The 16,572-nt window shown below is 38.4% G+C and overlaps 1 protein-coding gene across 3 annotated transcripts in view; it reads left to right on the forward strand.

The window, feature by feature from the left end:
* The window catches only part of CADM2 (cell adhesion molecule 2), a 1,053,908-nt gene that overhangs the window by 507,276 nt on the left and 530,060 nt on the right, over positions 1 to 16,572 (forward strand). The gene's annotated exons all lie outside the window — the stretch shown is intronic.

Genomic DNA, 16,572 nt, shown 5'->3' on the forward strand with positions numbered 1-16,572 from the left:
ATTTATTTAATTAGTTTACACTTTCATAAATAAGTAAACCATAAGAAACAGGAACATATGTATGTTCCCAATTTCTGCGTGCTTGGTTGCTCAATATGGGCCTCCTCCAAAGCCCATTAAAGGCAATGGAAAAACACTCTAACTTCCCTGGGCTTTGGATGAGGCCTCCAGTAATCAGATAAACAACTGGATAAGCCTTACCTTACTTCATCTTTTTTTTTTTTCCTTCAAAATATTTTATGAATATTTTAAAATATTCAAATAACATTCTCCCCCCCACCTATTTTGAGAACTATTGTTCCCCATGAAAGTCTTTGTAGATAAATTTTCCAGAGAAACTGGTTATAGTGGCTTTTTCTTGTCTGAAAGAACATCAATTCTGTTTAGTAAGTGAACTAAGCCCTTTGTGAAATTTCGTGGGCTTACAAAGATAAATCAAGTGACAAACACACTGATGGTCCAACCTAAAGTTCAGATTTAATTTATAGTTACGAGTATATTTAGGTTTTATGAGAAAATGGTTCAACTATATCTTAATATATAAAATACCATTTAGTAATAGGATACTTTTCCCACCAGCTACTCATCCTGTCCCATCTAGTTTGGATAAAGTTAATAATCCTTAATTCAAGATTATATTGGTGTACGTTAAATTGCAAAGGTTATCATTGTGCTTCCATTTTTGCATTGATCAAATTTCATGTTTTTATTCCCTGAAAAATATTTGAGTTTCATTTTCCCAAACGCTTGGAACTTTCATTTTGAGCAGAGTTTTATGCGGGAATTTGCCTTTCCAAATTCTTTTTTTATCCGCATGAAGAAAGAGAATACAATATATTTCTCTATTCAGCCACCTCAATAATAGATCATAACATAACTAGTATTTTGTTACTTGCCAGTGGATTTAATGCCTATGGGCTAAAAATGGTTTTATAGATTGGATGATTTTTTGCAAAGCATCTTTAGCTTGAATTGCAATTATGAGGAATAAAGATCTTTCTGGTCTTGAAATACATTTCAAGAGGAGCACTGCTATGAAAACATTGCCATGTGATGAAGAAAAGCTAGAGAAAGGGATACCTGATTAGATTTTTTTTTTTTTTTAAATCCATTACTTAGTTTATAGAATCTGAATGAACCTTCTATAGATGTTTTAGCATTAGTCAGCCACCATTAATAGATGCAATAAGCTTTGCAGTAATGAGGAAATGCTCTTTTTTGTTGTTGTTTTTCTCTCATTTGATCCCTTAAAGGTGGCAAAGGGTTGGAGGGGAAGAGTAGAGAACATTGGGGCTACATACTTACTTGCTTCTTTGCAGAAGACAGAGATGTTTATTGCCTGTTTGTATTTTACATTAGTAAATCAGATCTTGCCTACCTTGGACATCACTCTGGTAACTAAGATTAAGCCAGTGGTTCCCAAACTTGTTCTACAGCTTGTGCAGGGAAAGCCCCTGGCGGGCCAGTCAGGTTTGTTTACCTGCCATGTCTGCAGGTTCGGCCTATTGCGGCTCCCACTGGCTGCGGTTTGCTGCTCCAGGCCAATGGGAGCCGCTGGAAGCGGCAGCCAGTACATCCCTCAGCGCCCCCCCCCCCCCCCCGCTTCCAGCAGCTCCCATTGGCCTGGAGCAGCAAACCGCAGCCAGTGGGAGCCGCAATAGGCCGAACCTGCAGACGCGGCAGGTAAACAAACCGGCCCGGCAGGGGCTTTTCCCGCACAAGCGGTGGAACAAGTTTGGGAACCACTGGCTTAAGCTATCCCAAGTCTCTGAAATTTGAGCAGTTGAGAGGGGAAGAGTTTGTAGTCAGTATTTATTATGCGCACACAAAGCCACAGTAGAGGTACCTCTGGCTGGATGCTTCCCTGGCTGTTTCAGACATGCCTTATTGGGACCCATGTTCTCCAGAAGCCTCCTGAGCCTGAACAGAGTTCGGGCACTGTCCCTAGGTGGGGTCTCTAGGCAACTGTCAGGGTACAGACCCTCTGTCAAGCAACACTTTCTGAGCTGAGACCCTGCAATCCTAGCCCCTCAGACTTGTCCCCTCACCCGGTAGCTGAAGCACAGGCTCTGGATCTACAGTTTAACTATTCAGGGGCACATGATAGTGAAAGCAAATAGATACAATTAGACTTTGCACAGGATTCTAAACAGAATTATTCTTTACTTAGCATAACAGATACACACGGTGACAGGTTCCCCCCAGGGTGCTACCTGGAACTGGGGTACCGCTGAGCCCCACTGACGCACAAGCCTGGGCTTCCTTTCACACTGTACTGCTGTGACAAGCCCCAAATCCCTCTCTGGCCTGCACGTTCACCAGCACACCTGCAGGTAGGGACACACCCAGTTACATGCAGGCAGCAAGGCTACAACTAGAACAACTACCAGCTCCTCAGGCACTTACCCCATCTGGCGTATAAACCCAAAATTATACCATCTTGCACTGCCCAGGGAACTGTACAACATATGCTCATAAAATCTGTCCCCTTCCTCAATGTGGATAGGAATAGGCAACAGCCATTTGCCCCGAAGTTGATTCCCCCAGACAGGGTTAGATAATGCAAAAATAAGCTTATTAACTATAAAATATAGATTTTAAGTGATTAGAAGTGATAGCAAACAGATCAAAGCGGATTACCTAGCAAATAAACAAACGCAAGCTAAACTTAATGTACTAAATAGATTGGATATGAATAGCAGTTTCTCACCCTAAGAGGTGATACAAGCAGGCTTCAGATTCTTAAGGGGCAAGCTGCACTTGCTTACAGCTTGGAATCTCAGGTGTTCCATTCACAGGATAAAAATCCCTTTAGAGATTCAGCAGTTCCCCCAATTCAGTCTTTGTTCCTCAGGTGTTTCCAGGAATCCTCTTGCTTGGGGAGCTAAAATACCAGATGGTAATCACTCCCTGCTTTTGCATATGGCGGTAACTCTTGTTTCAAAGCTTGGTTCCCAGACTGGTCTGTGGAAAAACATTAACATCCTAAGACTTACTCTGTAGAGACATATGGCCTCATTACATGGCCTGGCAGAGTCCTAGCACCCATTACTTGCAGGCTGTCTGTAGCATTCTCAGGAAGGCTCCCCAGGTAGGAGAAAAGCTTCTTCTAAGGCCTGTCTTCCTAATGGCCCATTCCCCACCCACTGTGTAGAATGAAAGCCTCTTGTCTATTGGGCATTCCCCAGGTGTAACTACATTTGAAATGCAGAGACCTAGTCAATATTTGTAACTTCAGATACAAAAATGATCCATGCATACAAATAGGCTAGTCATATTCAGCAAAATATTACTTTCCAATGATACCTCACATGACTTATCTTGCATAAAATACATCATAACTATCATACTCATGGCATAATAATATCACTATATAAAGCATATGGGTGCAGTGTCACACACAAATATAGACAAAATAATAAATATACCTATACATGCTCTGCCTCTGTTTCGTCACCATTTCAGAAAGTCCTCTGGGCTTGCGGCAGAGTCCTCTGGGGTGTCCAGGATCCTTCCTGAGAGGCTCATGGCTTCTCTATAGAAGAGTCTATATCCTCCTTTAGATCAGCTAGTTTTCTTTTGCCCTTAGCTTGTCTCACAGTTAAACAGGACATGCCTGCTAAGAGAGCATGCCTCTCTTCTGGCCAAAGCTTTGTGTGTCTCGAGTTTACATGTCTCATCACCAACACTTGGATCTTTTGTTCTGCTGCTGAGAATTTTTCACTTCTCAGTGCACAGAAATTGGAGAAACTAGCTTTTTCTTCAGCTTTAGCCAACCCATTGTCCCAAGGTCTCTTCACCTAAATAGTCAACTATTAAGGTTACAACTAATCTGGTTTGGTAGATACATGCTACAGCCCATGTCAGCAAATGGTGGTTTCCAAATCTCCTGAGGCGCAGACCGTGATAAAGAATTTCACAACATCATCAGAATCCATAAGTTGCACATAGGTGGATGTGCCAATTCATCACAATATGTAATTTTTTGTGTGTTCTGTTAACTTATTAAATAGCAATGAAAGTGAGCTGTTGCTTGAAAGGATGCCTTTCATCAAGATACCTTAATTAAATGGGTAAATATTGAGTAAGAGTTCACAACCTACATCTCAGAACTCCCCAGAGATCCTCCAGCAAAAGCAGTGAAGATCAGACTTGATGATCCTGTTATTTCTTGCTTCTAATTGGAGATTATGTGGGACTTACTGCACAAGGGTGCATATCACCTACAAATATGAGGTTTATGCATCAAACAAATGAATGTACAAACCCAGGGGATGTATTGAGACCACTGTCAATGTAGACTTTTGAGTATTCGCTTTGTTTCTTGAATAAACTTGTTATGGAGATACTGAATAGAATATGGTTTTTGTACAGAAAGTATTATGTTTGCACCAGTTTGAATCCAGGGCTCTGATGCAGCACAAATGGATTTTGACTTCATGTAGCCCCACTGAAGCCCCACAATGAGTCTCCAAGTGGATGCAGGAGTTGCTTGTGTGGAACAGCTTGCCAGACCAAGGGACTGACACTGTGCCAGTGGCTAATATCTGATGATACTCTCAATCATTAATACATATGGTGCTAAAATCAAACATTCTCAATGTTCTTGGCCTGCTCTCAAGTTTTTGTTCTTTTGTTCACTGGAAGGAAACAAAACCATTGTAGTATAGAATATTGCAGATCTTTTTGGCTGCCAGTTAATACTTTATTAATAGAGTTTGGCTTGGCTCTTGGTAGTGGTTGACAAAAATGCATGGTTGAACTACCCATTTTGAAGGAGTGGTGGGTGGGAAATAGTTATACAAAAATTAGCCTTCTGTCTGGGTCTCTAATTTAGTGGGGAAAATGAATCTCCCAGCCTTTTACAAGAAAAATACAGAATAAGTCTTCTAAATCTTCTTTATTGTAGCTTTCTCTTCAGCTTTCAATTGCAGAACATCTACATTTCACTTTTAATCTTCTCCCAGTACTGGCTGACTAATTGTCTGTGCTACTTTTGTGCATTCCAGCAAGCTCTCTTTCTAGAACTTCAGTAAATTTGGAATGAAGGGAAAGGATGGTGTCAAATGTCTCTGACACACATCACATTTGTTTATCACTTGGATTGGCCACCTGAACTTGACCTCACGTTGGCCTTGATACAGACTAAAAAGGCATATATCTAAAAGATAAAACCGCCACATAGGCAAAGGTCACGTAGCAGAAGCAGAACTACACTCACAGCAAGGTGACGTAGTAAACCACCACTTGCATAGTTGCGTATATTTGCATAATTCATTATTTTCATTCTTAATTTTAATGAAGTGTGCTCTGCGTGCATTCATAACCTTTAGAGAAAGAAGGTCAGCAACAACAAAGTACAGCATAATAATGTGTAGTATGTCAGTTAACTGACAGTCCTAGGGGAAATAAAACATCTTAATTCCTTGGTGCTCTGCTGACATCACAGATGGGTGCTCAAGTAATTTATGAATGGCAACAAAGCCCTGAGAGTGGATTCAGCAACATTTATACTCCAAAGTCCTCCACTGTTATAAATGTTATGTTCACCACTTGGATGTAACACTCAATGTCCATTTATGGACAAGATACAGTGCAGAGCTTAAAAATGTTATCAAACACCTACTAGCCATAGACTAACTAGATTAATCAGAAATCCGTATAAGAGGAGGAGGAGGTTCCATGTGTGAAGACGGGAGGCCCTGCTGAGAATTCCAAGATTTTGCTATCCCACTACAGTCGATAGGACTACTCGGGTGCATAAAATAAAGTACTTGATTATGCACCTTGCATAACCAGAGCCTTAGATTTTAGGTACCTGACTTAAAATGGGTATTTCAGTTAGATTTTAGAATATCACTGCATAAGTGAAGTTCACCACACAAGTAAAAATTTGAGAGAGAATTCTTCATATAATACTTAATAAACACAGGTTTTTTTGTTTTGTTTGTTAAGCCCTCTATAATGGGGCTTAATTTGAACTTACTGCAATCCTTTTATTGTTATGAAATGAAATTCAGTGATATTTTAATCATTCATAAATATTTTTGGGTGACTTTTTTAAAAATTACTTTGCCCACCTTCACCCACTGAGACATAATTTATTAGTATATATGCAAAATTAATTTGTACTTTGCTGAATATAGAAATGTAACTTATACTCTTAGGTCAATTAGCTTTTCTCTTTAACAGTATTTATGAAGCATTCATTGCTGTTGTAAAATTCTGTTAAGATAAGAAAATAGTCTTATGCTTCTCTGTTTAATTTTTCTTAAGAGTCTCAGTGTTTTTCCCAATAAGCTAGAAAGAGAGAATGTAACTTGTACTTTCTAAAGCTTTTGATTTGAACTGATTGGTATGTTCTTTCTAAAAAGCTGACTACGTTTTTTTATCATAATATAAATATGACCTCCATGAGAAGGTTAAACATATCTTGAAAAAACTACTTTCAACCAACATTCACCAAAGAGAGTAAGGAGATGACTGAGCATGGTTATTCAGGTGAGTAACCCTCACTTAAATCATCTATTAGTGAATGTGTCAGTCTGATAATACCTGCAATATTCATCATTAATTCTGGAATAAGCATAAAGCATCAAGATAAAGAAATCAGTTTCATAATTAAGATCACGTTAGTGGGTTTTTGTGGACTAATATGGTGATTTGTATAGATACATTGGTAGTTGTATGAGTTTTAGGGTTTCCAGTTCATAGGATCAAATGGTTTAATTATTTCTGGAATTTTAATGATCTTTATTCTTTTCACCTTTCACCCAAGGAGACTCATTCCTTTTCTCTGAGGAACCAATGTGGTAGACAAAATGTCAGTAATAATTAAAATGAATGATTATGGAAAAAACTCCAGCAAGAATACTATATATCCATTATGAAGAATTGCCCTGGAAATGGAAACAAAATATTTCCTACTTTTATTCCAGATATTCCTCTTTATGTTTCACCAGCTTGTCATTGTTGTGCTGCTTTGGCACCCTGATTTATTGGTTTGTGGCAAGGAGGTTGCGTATGTCAGGACCTCTAGAACTCCCTGGGTAGAATGACTGTTTTGAGGAAAAAATGCCTCCACATGAAAATCCAGCATCCTGGAATTTGTGGCAATAGTCCCCAAGCTTCCATAGCCGTAAGAACTAAGTCTTTCTGGGTTGTGTAGTTCACATAGCTTTACACTAAAAATTACTGTTATGCTGAAGCATGAGAATTAGATTCTTCGTAGCTGTTTCATTCCTTGTAGCTGCAACAGTTTTGCTTTCAGTAGAACGTTGACAAGTCTTCATAATGCATATAGTATCCAATAAGATAATGAATATTGTAAGGTGGTAGATGCTGGATCTTTGTTCAAAATGTGAATAAGGACTAGTCTACACAGGGACATCCAGGAAAGTTAATTCAAAGTAACTAAAGGTGTGGTTTTAAGTGGATAGTTAAAGAGCATTAAACCCCTGTGTGAAATCCCTCATTCAGAATTGAAGTGGCCTTAATTTGGTTTTGTTTAATTATCTTCCAAAGTGAATTAAACTAAAAAGAACTGAGGCCATTTTAATTCTGAAAGACCACATCCATACAGAGATTTAATATGGGTTAACTAAACCACTTCAAATTCATACCTTTTATTTAATTTGCATTCATTTTCTTGGTTGTGGCACGGTAGACAAGCCCCAAGGTAGAAAGGAAAGTTTTCAGAGCTATAAAGGCACTGAACTCTCATTGAGTTCCCATGACATCAGGATCCTGACAAGGGTAGTCATGATCAATGGTCAGAATCAGCTCAAATTTGAGGCTGGGAGTAGCAGAAGAGTCCATAATGAAATTCCAGGCTGGGGTCAACACCAAGGATCAGAATTTGAGTCGGGTTATAAGGTGAGGTCCAAAGTCAAACCTAGTCAAAGTCAAGCCAAAGTCAAACCTAGGAGTTCAAGAGCAGAAAGCATGACTGGTCATGGTAGCTACAGAACATCAACACCATTTCCTGGAGTACCCCTTCAGTTTATATAGGGTAGGGAGCCAGTCATGAGCAATAAAGCTACTGCCAGTTGGACCACTTGAGGCAGGATTTCCCATGGTCTGTGTTTGCAGCAGATTGTGAGTAGTGGAGCACAAGCTGGCAGCTACTGCTGGGTGGCAAGGTAGAGGTGTTAGCTACCTTGCAGCTTTCCTGGCCTGCGTTTGGGATCTACTGGGCCTTATACATGGGAGTTGTGCACTTAACTTCACTTTGTGCCTTTGAAAATCCCCCCCCCCCCCGGCCCACTGTTCATCCTATATATCCGTGTTGGCCAACCTGTGGCTCAAAAGCCAATTGTGGACTTCAAGAGCAATTACATTAAGAAAACATGTGTGACTTTGAATTGAAAATAAGATCCCTGCAACTTTTAAAATGGTCTGATTCAAACATGTCTTTTGTTACATTCAGCATGGGAATGTTCTAATTTGCATCAGCTAGCAACTGTGCCCTGTGTACCTTTTGCCAAGTAGGGATAGCCAGATAACAATGTGCTCCAGCCATCGCTTCATAGCCACTGTGGTAGGGGATGTAAAGAGGGAAATGTAGCAGTTAAATCTACTGGATCTGGATTTGCTCGTGATTCCCCACACCAAGGTCATCCCCAGAAAGGGACTTATGGGTTGTTTTCACCCTTTTAGCTCTGCTTGGAGGAACGAACATGGCAGGGAATCTGCTGCAAAGTACTAATTGTGTCCCCTTGACCTTTGTGAAATGTTCCGCCCTCAGGCTGAAAAGATTGGCCACTTCTGCTGTATTTCATATTGAACTCAAATTAATTCTGCACTATGGTTTTGGTTCTTGGTTTGTATTGGCCTGCTAAACAGTAGTGGAAAGAAAATCTTCCGCACATTGGGGCAGGGGTGAGGGGAGGGGGAACGGTGGTTTCAGTAATCCTGTTTTTGCTATATAGAGCAATAATGTCTACATTCAATGCTGTATAAAATGAGAGTTATTACAAGGTTAATGCAGGCAAACATATAGACACAAATGAGTTAGTCTGTGGTATTAAAAGGTGACCTATTGAAGTAATCTGTCAGCTCTGAATGACCTTTGGGGCTAACCCCCTCAAAAAAAAAACAAACCCAAACACCTGTATTTTGGCATAAAGTATGACATCTAGTCAGAGTTGTTTTACTTTTGTTTTGTTCCTTTGAAACCTAAAATTCACCTTTTTATTCAAGTAACTGCTTTATCTGGCTGCCTTGGTGAATGGACTGAAGGATGTGGATGATTTCAGGTCTTGCAAAGAAAACAAAATTGCTCAATTAGACTCTCCAGAAAGGCTTCATTTGTCATAGTGAATTACACTGGTCATTGGCTACTATTAAGAGGGAAAAGGAAAGGAACAAAGGATCACACTATGTGAACAGGTCAGATTAAACCAGCCAGAAGGGTTCATAGTGTCATACACATTGCAGAGAATGAAAAAAGGCTTTGATGGTTGATAACTTAATTATCTGCCACTATCAGTTTGAAACGGCTTTTAAACATGTCCAAAATGTCTACCAAAATGTTCAGCAAGAGTGACAGCCGACTTTTAAGTAAGGATAAAAATGCAGCAGTCTTTCTGGACTAAAACTCTGACAGACTATGATGAATTACCTTATTATATTTGTTCGCATGACAAATGTACTTGATCAGTGTTTTTTCTTGGGAATAGTTGAGCTTATCCAGAGGCAAAAGTTGAAAGGAAATGAAAGCTAACTAGTAATCCAAGTGTAATACATCAGCATTTCTACGAACATATGCTGAGAAGCCTAATCAATTATTGTTTGTCAATAACAAGACAAATCTCCTGTTCCCCCATGGTGTAACTTCTTCCTGAGTCTAACTCATTTAATATTATGGATCAAAACTGTTCTCTCTGTCACTCACACACACCCTTATAAGGAGTACATTTATAACTAAGGGGCCTATTTAAATCATGGCTTATTTGTGATGTAAGCAACAAGACAAAGCTATAGATAATACACACACAGCTCCTCCTGTAATCAATACAAGCACTCAGAGGAAAATACACTTAAACTTATTCCTTCATTGTAGGAAGTAGAATAATTATTTGTAGAATATTTTCAACTATTGTTTAATAGAAGAATTCATATTTTCCATATCTCTAAAATGTCAGTGTATGAAAAATATTACTACTGTCATTTATAAATTGTCTCTAAGGATTGACTGTCTATAGGGGCCAACATGGCTGTTTGCCAGCATACTAGATCCACGCTAAACCACAGTTCCCTGACCTGCCCTCCTTATAATTGCTCACTAAAAAGGAATCCACATCTCTGCAAACATTTAATAGCAGAGTACTGAGGTCTGATGTGACCGGACCTTGTTACTTTTACAAAATGTGGTATAGTACATTGACAATTGTACTACGAGTTTTGGATATTCATAATTAAAATTCCAGCTGTCAAAATAACTGAACAGAGCATTTTTTGTGGTGCATGCATCACTATTTTTGTCCACTCACTTACTAATTCACCAGATAGTCATCTGCAATGGTCTCTGAGTCAGTAATGCTTATTAAGGAGGTTCTTCTATTTATTCAAGATATGCATCATTTTGGTTCAAGGCATGATCTGAAAATCAACTGTGTATGCAGAGATTGTTTTGTTGTTTATCTCAGATTTAGAGGACCGTTTGTACATCTGTTCCTGCATTTACAATTTGTTAGAAAGTCAGTTTCTAAAAGCAGCATTATTTTATCAGTGTTTAAAATTTAATTTTGGAAAGTAATTCATTTTATTGATGGATATGCTTTGTAACACTTCAGTCATGCAGAACTCTGAGGAAATAATATTTAATAAAAAAAATTCCCAACTAGCTCCAGTAGTGAATGAGGGAAGGGGGCTGTAGAGAGAGAGAAAGGATGGTCTTATGTTAAGGCATTGGATTGGGATTAGGAAAACTGTTCTCTCTGGCTCTTGATTTCCTATGTGAAGTTAGTTAACTCAAAAACAAAAATATCCAGCTACACTAATTGATTGTCTGTTCCTCATTTTCTGGATGCCCAACTTAAAACATGTAGGGCCTGATTTTTCTAGTAATGTCAACACTAGTTGAAGTCAGTGTGAGCTACTGGTGCTCAGCACCTTTGAATAATCAGGCCCTAGAGTGTCTCAGGTTGATCATCCTAAATTATTGAACAGTTTTGCTGACTTAGTTCTAAATCTCTCTGACTCAGTTTACGGCCTCTAAAATGGCAATAAAAATAACTCTCTTCTTCATAATGTTATTGTGAAGATAAATGCATTGATGTCATTAACACACTGAGATACTGTGACAATGAGCTCATTTACCAATGAAAATCCCAAAGGGAAATACAATATTTTTAATTCAGTGTATGGCGTACAGTAAGTAAAGTACAAAACTACACAGTAAATGGAAGGGGGAAAAAGTCCCTCATTGAAGTCTTTTAGGTAAATGAAGTTGTCATGGGATAAGATGGAAGATCCTTTCATGGATTAACAGGTTAAGACATGGAACAAGAGGTAGGAATAAATGGTAAACTTTCAGAATGGAAAGGGGTAACTAGTGGTGTTCCCCAAGGGTCAGTCCTAGGGCCAATCCTATTCAACTTATTCATAAATGATCTGGAGAAAGGGGTAAACAGTGAGGTGGCAACGTTCGCAGACAATACTAAACTGCTCAAGATAGTTCAGTCCAAAGCAGACTGAAGAACTTCAAAAATCTCACAAAACTAAGTGATTGGGCAACAAAATGGCAAATGAAATTTGAGGTGGATAAATGTAAAGTAATGCACATTGGAAAAAATAATGCCAACTATACATACAATATGATGGGGGCTAATTTAGCTACAGCTAATCGGGAAAGATGTTGAAGTCAATGTGGATAGTTCTCTGAAGACGTCCACACAGTGTGCAGCGGTAGTCAAAAAAGCAAACAGGACGTTGGGAATTCCTAAAAAAAGGATAGCGAATAAGACTGAGAATATCTTATTGCCCTTACATAAATCCATGATACGCCCACATCTTGAATACTGTGTACAGATGTGGTCCCCTCATCTCAAAGATATACTGACATGAGGAGAGATTAAAGAGGCTAGGACTTTTCAGCTTGGAAAAGAGGAGACTAAGGGGGAATATGATAGAGGTATATAAAATCATGAGTGGTGTGGGGAAAGTGCATAAGGAAAAGTTACTTATTTGTTTCTATAATATAAGAACTAGGGGCCACCAAATGAAATAAGTGGACAGTGGGTTTAAAACAAATAAAAGGAAGTTCTTGACACAGTGCACAGTCAACCTGTGGAACTCCTTGCCTGAGGAGGTTATAAAGGCTAGGACTATAACAGGGTTTAAAAGAGAACTGGATAAATTCATGGAGGTTAAGGAATGGTGTCCCTAGCCTCTATTTGTCAGAGGGTGGAGATGGATGGCAGGAGAGAGATCACTTGATCATTATCTGTTAAGTTCACTCCCTCTGGGGCATCTGGCATTCACCACTGTGGCAGACAGGATACTGGGCTGGATGGACCTTTGGTCTGACCCAGTAGGGCCATTGTGTTCTTAACTTTAAAAAAAGATTTAACAGCAGCCTCACTCACTGTGCGCTAGATGAGGCACAGGTCCTGTGGGGAAAAATATGTGATTGTGTAAGTAAAGACTGCCTCATAATGCATGTGCACAAGGTATAGAGTTAAGATTATATAGATAACCTTAATTCTATTGTTTTCTAACTTTTGTGTACTTGATTTTGCAGACTTAATTTTTTTTGTTATAAAATAAATATTTTATACAAACAATACCAACGTTTTCAAATATGGATATATAAAATTAAATTTCTTAATATTTAGACTGGACTTTCAAAATTTCTAAGCACCCTACAGTTCGTTTTCATTGGAGCTGTGGTTTTCAACATTTATGAAAATAAGACCACTTATTTAGGTCCCTAATATGTATTTAGTAGCCTAACTTCAATTACCTGTGTTTGAAAATTTTGGCCATAACTTTCATTTTATTGGATCTTAGTGGTTAAATGCACATTGATATTTTCTGGAACGTTACGCAAATTTCATCTAACACCTTTAGCTATTAATATAATTAGTCACTTTAAGTGATAAGCACATTTGCACATTTCTGTTCAGACATGTCTATTTACAATAGGTGAGATATTTACAGATAATTTACATATTCTGTAAACTAAAAATTGTGTGATATTTACTGAGGATAGAAAAGTTGTGTGCTTTAAAATCTCTCAAATATACTGCCAAGGACACACTCATTTCCTCAATATATGCTTCAAGAAGTGATTCCTATTACATGGAAAATGACTCTTGGCCTTGCTAAATGAGAAATGAACAATTTATCTGATTCTATCAACCGTCAGCCCTATATTAGCGAGTCTCTGGAGTCCAGACTTTACAGGGTAATTGGTTGAAAAGCAGATGGGGGTTGTTCCAAATGACTGGGCACTAAGCAGCAGGTGGACAATGCTGAATCAATGGCTTGCACTATTTGAGCTCTGTTTGAGCCAGTGGAATAAGCTAACTTAGGCTGCACATTGCCATTATCAGTGGGTATTTGTCACACTATAGTTTAAGGAATAACAAGGGGATACAATGTTAAAATAAAACAGATCAAAATATCAGGAAAAACGTGTAATGTGGGAAGTTTATTTCTTCAGATTTTTTTTCATCCAAAAATATCTACCTTATTTCAGGTTCTCTCCTGAATATTTGCATATGTTCAGTGAAACCTCATTATAAAGAGAACAATTGAGAGGAGCTAGATATCTTTTGATGGCCAAGTGCAGGTGTTGAATGGAAATGTTGAGTATTTATAAGAGATTTTATTTACAATTGTGCTTTTTTCCAAAAATATCTGCTTTGCCTTTATTTCAGGTATTTTGTTTGCTATTGTGTATAATATTGGCTCACTCGAACACAACTTCAGTTGAAATTTTAATAAAGCAGTTAAACAGAGTGGATGAATCTATATGGATTAATTGAATGGGTAGATCAGTGTTGCTTTAGCTGTCAGTTGCCTGGTTTTTTCCTGCTTAATTTAGCTGCTCTTTATCTTGTAAACCTCAATGTCAACCCAAAGTCAAGCACAGAGAAAATGTGTGTGACACAAACACGTCTGACCAGACCAGTGATGTGAGCAAGTCTGACATCCATGCAATGTATACTACTGAGAATGGGCTGTGAAACGCTGGCTCCTTGCTCTCAAACCTGGATCAGACCTAAAGTAGTATAATAAAAGTGCATTATAATCCATAACAAAGGAGGAAGTTGTTTAGATATTTATGAGCTTCAGTAGGGAGGCTGTTTGAGAGAGAAAGAGAAGCAGTTTAGAGCAACCTGTGACTAAGTGTTAGTGCTAAGCATTAGTAATTGGGGGGGGAGGGGAGGTGTGATTTTGGTTTTATTGCTGTTGAGCATTTGTTTTAATTTTTTTATCTGATTAACAGTACTAATATATTTTACTGGGTGCAAAAGTATGTTGAAGATATGAAACTGAAGATTTACTAGCCATGAATGATTGAATTAGCACTGAAGTGTATGTGATGGATCTACTATCCAAACAGATGTATTTAAACCTGTGTTCTACTCTGTGGGCTGTATCATGGTAGAACAAAGGAAAGCCATTTGAATTTTCTATGCAAAAGTATCTGTATCATTTTGTTATTAGGCACAGAAATATTCTAAAGAGTGACACAGGCAGAGTTTCACATAGATTGTCAGTCCTGTCCATACAACTTACTATGAAGGATTTTAAAGGGGAAAAAAATGTTCCTGTACATTTTGTAAACTGCTTTAAGGGATTTGACTTGCTACCACATGACATTTTGATTAAAAAGATAGATACAAAATTATCTTGGCAAACATTAAATGGATTAAAAACTGGCTAAAGGTCTTAAAATGCAATTGTAAATGAAGAATTCTCATTGAGAGGGTGAGTTTCTAGTGGGGTCCCACGAGGATTGCTATTTAACATTTTTATCATAAGATCATTACTGATAAAGTTTGCAAATGAGACAAAGATTGAAGCAGTGGCAAATAATGAAGAAAAGTCGCTGATACAGAGTGATCTGCATTGACTGGTGATGGGACACAAGCAAGCAAAATGCATTTTAATGTGGCCAAATATAAAGTCAAGCATCTAGGAACAAAGAATGTGGGCCACACTATCATGGGAAGCAATGACTGTGAAAGACTTGGAGCAGGGTGGATAATCAGCTACACATGAGCTTCCAGTCTGACAGCTGCTGAAAAGGCTAATGTGATTCTTAGGTGAATAAACAGGAGGGGTATATTGAATAGGAGCAGGGAGGTTGTAATACCTCTGGTTTTTGGCACTCGTGCAACCCTGCTGGAATACTGGGTCCAGTTCTTGTGTTGACAATTCAAGAAGGATGTTGATAGATTGGAGAGGGGAATTTTGTGAAAAGTCACAATGATTAAAGGATTAGAAAACATGCCTTAGTGATAGACTCAGAGCTCAATCCATTTAGTTTAACAAAGACAAGGTTAAGGGGTGACTTGATCAGTCTATAAGTACCAATATGGGGAACAGAAATTTTGATGATGGGCTCTTCAATCTAGTAGACAAAGGCATAAAAAGATCCATTGCCTGGAAGCTGAAGCTAGACAAATTCAGACTAATGTTAAGGCATGCATTTTTCAGTGAGTAATTAACCATTGGAACAATTTAACAAGGATTGTGGTGGATTCTCTATCACTTGGAATTTCTAAATCAAGATTGGAGGCTTTTCCCAAAGATATGCTCTAGTTAAAACAAATTCATTCAGAGAAGCTATATGGTCTGTGTTAGGTGGGAGGTCAGACTACTATTACCTCACAGTAATCTGGCCGCCTAATCTATGAATCCATTAATTATGTTTAAAACCAACAAAATACCATAAAATCAAAGTCCAAATAATACAAAACAGGCAGTCTCGGAACTAGGGGTGTGTGTGTGAAAGAGGTAGTAGAACTTTGTACAGAACCATGTTAGCCTTCTGAGGCAACCCTACAAATCACATTTCTATGGCCACTAGCTAGTATCCTGTTCAATCTGAAGATGTGAAAAACACCAGTAAAGTTTTTGTGAGGTTTTCCACTTGTATGTTTATTCCTCTCCCTCACCCTATGTCTTGTGTGTTTTGGACTATAAAATCTGTAGGGCAGTGACTCTCTCTTCCTGTATATGTTATACAGTTCCTAGCACAATAAAACCATAATGTGTTTTGGTCCCTTTGAGTACTACCATAAAATAAATAGTAAATAACAATAACAGAATTGGTCTCTTCCCACAAGTACAGAGACTGCAGTATGATGTGATTTGCTCTAGGGGTATGATTTTCACTTTGGGTGGGAAAGATCCAGCATCAAAATCCTGCACAAGCCACTGCAGAGACTGTGAAAATCGTGGCATCTTTGAAGTCCTTCCCAGGTAGACTCCAGCACATGTCTTGTTGGTGTAAAAATATCATTCATACTTTAGGCATATCCTATTTGATCTTTCTTGTAATACAGACACTGTAAAAAGTGGAATGTATCATAGAATCCTAGCTAAGATCCT

The sequence above is a fragment of the Lepidochelys olivacea genome, assembly GCF_965140295.1.
Source record: "Lepidochelys olivacea isolate rLepOli2 genome assembly, chromosome: 1".
In the NCBI taxonomy this organism is placed as follows: domain Eukaryota; kingdom Metazoa; phylum Chordata; order Testudines; family Cheloniidae; genus Lepidochelys; species Lepidochelys olivacea.